This window comes from Zea mays, chromosome 10 (assembly GCF_902167145.1).
Source record: "Zea mays cultivar B73 chromosome 10, Zm-B73-REFERENCE-NAM-5.0, whole genome shotgun sequence".
Taxonomy (NCBI): domain Eukaryota; kingdom Viridiplantae; phylum Streptophyta; class Magnoliopsida; order Poales; family Poaceae; genus Zea; species Zea mays.
The window spans coordinates 4253556-4259555 of record NC_050105.1 but is presented as its reverse complement, the minus strand read 5'-3'; positions in this window follow the sequence as shown (position 1 = coordinate 4259555).

The following is a 6000-nucleotide window of genomic DNA, read 5'->3' as shown; positions in this document are numbered from 1 at the left end:
GCGACCAATCTTGGCAGACGTCAACCTCCTTCTTCGCCAACACCTAGTAGAAATGTCCCACGACCACTCTTTGGGGAAATCACAATAAGTGAGGTGACGTGCATCAACATATTTCAAGTTTATTTGAAACCATTCAGTTAACATTGTCTTCTTCGCTGCACGGCTCAAAAGCAGCGCTTGTAGGTCTGTCCCAGGCTCGTATTGTACAATGTTTTTTCCAGGTAAGTGTACCGCCAGGCGTTCCACGGAAGGAATTCTAAAGTGAATGTCGAATTCGAAGATTCGCCATAGAGCCTCACATGTTGATAGGTATCTGGCATCTATGTATTCGCGGATCTCATTTGGCGGGGCTATTTGAGGACCTGGAGATGCATTAGTTGTGTTCGCAGTCAACTCAAAATATATCTTGGCTCGATCACTTCCCTTGGTAACATATTTAAACAAGTACTTGATCATGTGTGTTTTGTTACACCACTCGACATTAATATGTGCATTGTATTTTTTAAGCAGATGCATGTTGTACGGCACTACGCTCCTATTGTCCAATTTTATTCCACCTTTTACTACGAACCGGCAGTTGTTTCGTCTTCTGTAAAGGGTATAGCCAAAAGCGTCGATGACAGTCTCGTCTTGGTACGTCTTAGGGAATTTCTTAGAGCACCTGTCATTTTTCATGCATGGACACCGCCTGTTGTAATCACCGCATGGACCATGTATCATGAATTCATCAACGAGAGCATAGCCCAAGGGGTCAATGACAACGTCAGGTATCTCAGCACATATGAAAGCGTCAATGGCACAGGCTTCTGTCCCTGAACAACCACCAAGCAGCCATAGAAGACAGTGTATGTGTGGTAGGCCCCTTTTTTGGAATTCTACGGTGTAAATCACTGCATAGGACAGACCATAGGTGAGAGCATGCAAAGAAATACTAAGGAACTACTGAATGTGTCAAGCTAAAATGAAGCTCACCAGCGCGGATGGCACCAAAAATTTTATTTTCTCTAATGTCTGCTATGAATTCATCGACCTTCATATGGAACACCCTTACAACGATATCGGAACGATCGCATGGCTGCTGGCCAGGCTCGAAGCGAAGGGCATCGACTATTTCCTTCCATTTAGGGTTGCATGTGAAGGTGACGAAGAGATCTGGTGGGCCGTATACTCTACAGATGGCCATCGCGTCCTGGTAGTTCATCACATGGTACCTTCGGCCCCCCGTAAAAGATGCAGGCACAATAACTCTTGCCCCAACCGAGTCAGCACTGGTGAGACCCTTGCCAATGGCATCGGTTATTCCCTGTACGGATTCACAACGCAATTCTTTTTGGTGGTCCGCTATGAACTGCAACCGAGACGCCTCAATCGTAGAATACGCATCGACAGCTAGCTGGTTGCTTAGCCTACCATAGCAAGTGAATGGGTTCGGTTCGTTGAGCCTATAGTGTGAACGATGTCTAACAAATTCAAGCATTGTAACATACTTGCGGCATGCGACATCACCCTCTCCCACGTCAGCGTATTTTATTCCAAGATGATATCCACGATCACCGTAAGGGAAAAGCAGCGGGTACTGCAAGGCCATGTACGACGGGTGCAAGCACGAAACATGTTTGAGGCCACCGTCTCTAGCGTGCACGAGGACATCATACTTGTACTGTGAAGATAAGCAATCACCCACTATTATAGCAGCGAGCTCACCATTGGCTGGTAAGTTGTATTGTGCGTCATGACGTGTGTTACAGCCTAACAACCGCAACGTCACCTTTTGGTCGCCCTCTTCGTGTAAACGTTCTTTAGCAAAGCGAAATGCCGCGACCAGCTTGTTATGCTCATCTAGCATGTTAAGTAATAAACGGGCCACCTCTGAATCCGGACGATCATGGACATCAGCTTCATTCTCAAACATGCCCAACCTATTTTGCACCTCATGTTCAGTGTCATATATGTAAAGCTGAGCAAATTGTGGGCGCAATCCATGACTGGGCAATAGCGAGCCAATGCGATGGTGTACGACACCATTGATTTTGAAAACATAAGGTGCAGTACCGTTATTTATCGATCGATCAACGACAGCACCTAGTGAGGTAAACGCGAAAAGGGAATTGTATGAGCGGATTTGCCTAAGGAACCTTCTTGCACGACTATCACCATCGAATCGCAGTAGGTCACATAAGGGTGCCGGTGGACATTTGTAAGGCTCCAAAACAATCTTACCTCCTCTGCAACAAAGATTGTACACAAGCCTGCGCTGCGAAACAGCAGACAGACTCTTGACCCGTTCCTGAAACCAGAAAACGGCGCCACAATGTGGGCACTCGTCTGATGGGCCACCATAGTATGAGCGATCTTTGTAGGTCTCTATAGGCAAAGATGTGTAAATGTTGTATGGACAACTTTAGAAGTACGTAGAGAAAATAATCCAGGTGGCACACAAGCACCTTTAAGCAGCTCGACGTACGATCGTTCAAGAGGCGGTGAGGCTGCATCCGCGCTAACTATAAGTAGGAAGTCGAGCATAAATTCATATAATTTTGTTTACACGCACCACGCACGAAACCTAAAGATTATTTTGAAAACATACACGATAGGGGAAAACCGTTGTTTGCACATGCTTGTTCAGCAGACGCAACCGTACGACGCATCCTCTGTTTGCGGTGGTGTCTGTTAGCGGTGGCAACCGCTGTAGGAAAGTCGAGTAAGGACTTGTCGCCTACAAACGGCGTGGACACACATCTTAGTATGCGCATAGAGCTGTAGTAGATATAAGTAGCATGAAAAGGTTGACAGCCACTAACCTGGCCGCTTTTGACGAACCTGCTGAGACGACAACGAAATCGCATAACGCGACGCATGTGCCAGCGCTGAAGCGGATGGCTGATCAAGTGTGTTCATGGGTTCGATAGTAGCTGTTCAAAGACATAATGAATGCCTGGTTGTTTATGCGAAAGGGAAAGAGACAGATTGCCTTAAATAAAGGCTATATTCAACCAATAGAGCGCACAATATTAGTGCAGACTTTGCGAAAACGCAGAACGTTGGGCACTGGAAGGGAAGATATCATAGGTATTGCATGTTAGTCACTCTGATCCTCCAAACATTTTGGATTGTCGGATTCAGTCTATAGTCCATCATTTGTTCACGACATTGGTGATACAGTTGAGAAAGTCATATTTGAGAAGTCAAGTTAATTTGTATTCTAACATGTTGGTTAAGCCATATTTTCTGTGATGAACCAAATCCTAGGCTTGGGGATAGGCTAGATAACTATGTTTCTCCCCAAAAAAGTATCGTTCCAAGAAACGGATGTGCGACATAATGCTATCTAAGGAAGTGACACATGACCACAACAGGATCATATGGAAGGGAAGGTAATGCAGCTATGTCTCTAAGAGAAAGAAGGCAACAAGAGCGGCAATAGAACCTATGAGAAAGATGCAAGCACACTGACTCTAAAGCGTATACAGAGCCTGAGAACAGAAATATGCACCAATGTCTTATAATATGAGTTCCCGGGTATTGCATGTTAATACCTCGAAACATTTTGGAGTGTCGGATTCAGTCTATGATTCATTTTGGAGTGTCTGATCCTCCAAACATTTTGGAGCGTCGGATTCAGTCTACTACCCCTGCCAGAAAGAAGGCAATGGGGTGAACAACTGAAAATTGGTTCAGGCAAACAGAAATGGTAACCAGCTTTTGCAGTCAGCCTTTGGATGCCATAAACTGTAATGTAGGAGGTTTGGGTCTATGGATTCTACAGAGACTTGATAGACCTTGGACCAATGACAAGCTCTGTTACTGGTGATTGGCCAGTTCTTAATCAAACTATGGAGAAAGGGCTGACTGAAGAAAGGGGGACCAATTATCTGTTGAAGATTCAGAAAAGGCTGAAATATCTATCCTTGATATTTACTCTCCTTGCCATGGCCAAGCTGGGATCGAATGAAGATTGGGATGAAGTGCTGGCAGGGATATTCAGATTGGTGCATCCCTGAAAGACCGCCTGCGCAAACATCCTGTACAGTGCACCTAACCTGAAAAACTAAAGACAGGGTATCCATGTATGCCTGTATCTATGTCTGTATCCAGTGAAATGGGCGACATAATGATATCTAAGGAAGTCCTGTATTCATGAGCGAGTTTACTAAGAAACTCTGTGCTGGTGTTATGAAGATTTAGGAGATATGGGCGCCTAAACTACCTCGGTCAGAAAGGATCTAGGAGATATGGGCGCCTAAACTACCTCGGTCAGAAAGAAGCCAACGGGGTGAATAACCGAAAATTGGTTCATGCAAACAGAAATAGTAACCAGACTTTGCAGTCAACTTCTGGATGCCATAACCTCTAATCCAGGAGGTTTGGGTCTATGAAATCTACAGACACTTGGTAGACCTTGGACTGATGTTTTGAGCTGCTGAGGACTGTTTAAATGATTTTAGTACTAAAGGGCCTGACTGGTTCCTAGGAATTGAGAAGAATTGGAAACTAATTCCACAGTCAGGTTGTTTGGGTGCCATGAAGGATAGAAATGATTCCACTTTGTATACTAATCCAACAGAATGTGATTCTTCTCTTCACCTGTTAAATGTCTATATCTGTAATTGAGTTTTGACTCATTCAGTTATGTGCTCCTCCCCATCTCTCCCTTGGAGAGAAACAGTAAATGAACTACCTCGGTCAGAAAGAAGCCAACAGGGTGAATAACCGAAAATTGGTTCATGCAAACAGAAATAGTAACCAGATTTTGCAGCCAACTTTTGGATGGCATAACCTCTAATCTAGGAGGTTTGGGTCTATGAAATCTACAGACACTTGGTAGACCTTGGACTGATGTTTTGAGCCTCTGAGGACTGGTTAAATGATTTTACTACTAAAGGGCCCGACTGGTTCCTAGGAATTGAGAAGAATTGGAAACTAATTCCACAGTCAGGTTGTTTGGGTGCCATGAAGGATAGAAATGATTCCACTTTGTATACTAATCCAACAGAATGTGATTCTTCTCTTCACCTGTTAAATGTCTATATCTGTAATTGAGTTTTGACTCATTCAGTTATGTGCTCCTCCCCATCTCTACCTCGGACAGAAACAGTAAATGAAGTAATGAACTACCTCGGTCAGAGAGAAGCCAACGGGGTGAATAACCGAAAATTGGTTCATGCAAACAGAAATAGTAACCAGATTTTGCAGTCAACTTTTGGATGCCATAACCTCTAATCTAGGAGGTTTGGGTCTATGAAATCTACAGACACTTGGTAGACCTTGTACTGATGTTTTGAGCCTCTGAGGACTATTTAAATGATTTTACTACTAAAGGGCCCGACTGGTTCCTAGGAATCGAGAAGAATTGGAAACTAATTCCACAGTCAGGTTGTTTGGGTGCCATGAAGGATAGAAATGATTCCACTTTGTATACTAATCCAACAGAATGTGATTCTTCTCTTCACCTGTTAAATGTCTATATCTGTAATTGAGTTTTGCTACCCTGCTTCCTGCTGCTTCTACTCTTCTGCTTGTTTAGATATTATCATTTAGAGCAAAGTTCCAAACGGCACCCTGAACACAAAATCGAAATTTTGTTTGGCTGGACGCAGATTCAATTTAGAATAAGATTTTGAAACATTTCTTAGAAATTGGTTACAATGGTGCTGTACGACCTGGGCTGTTTCTATTTTTGGGGCCAGAGGCGTGTAAAAGCGCTCATTTTCTAATGACAAGCTCTGTTACTGGTGATCGCCCTGTTCTTAATTAAATTATGGAGAAAGGGCTGACTGAAGAAAGGGGGACCAGTTATCTGTTGAAGATCCAGAAAAGGCTGTTCTTCATGGACATCAATAATTTCTGGTTTCACAATGCATGGGCTGTCAGTTAAGGAACTTCAGCTGTTTGCAGAGATGAGAAAGGGTGGTGTCATTGCTATTTATTGTTTCTTGGCAGCTAAATAGATTGTCATAAATCATATGCCTGCAGTTCCATATTTGTTACTCAATGGTACCA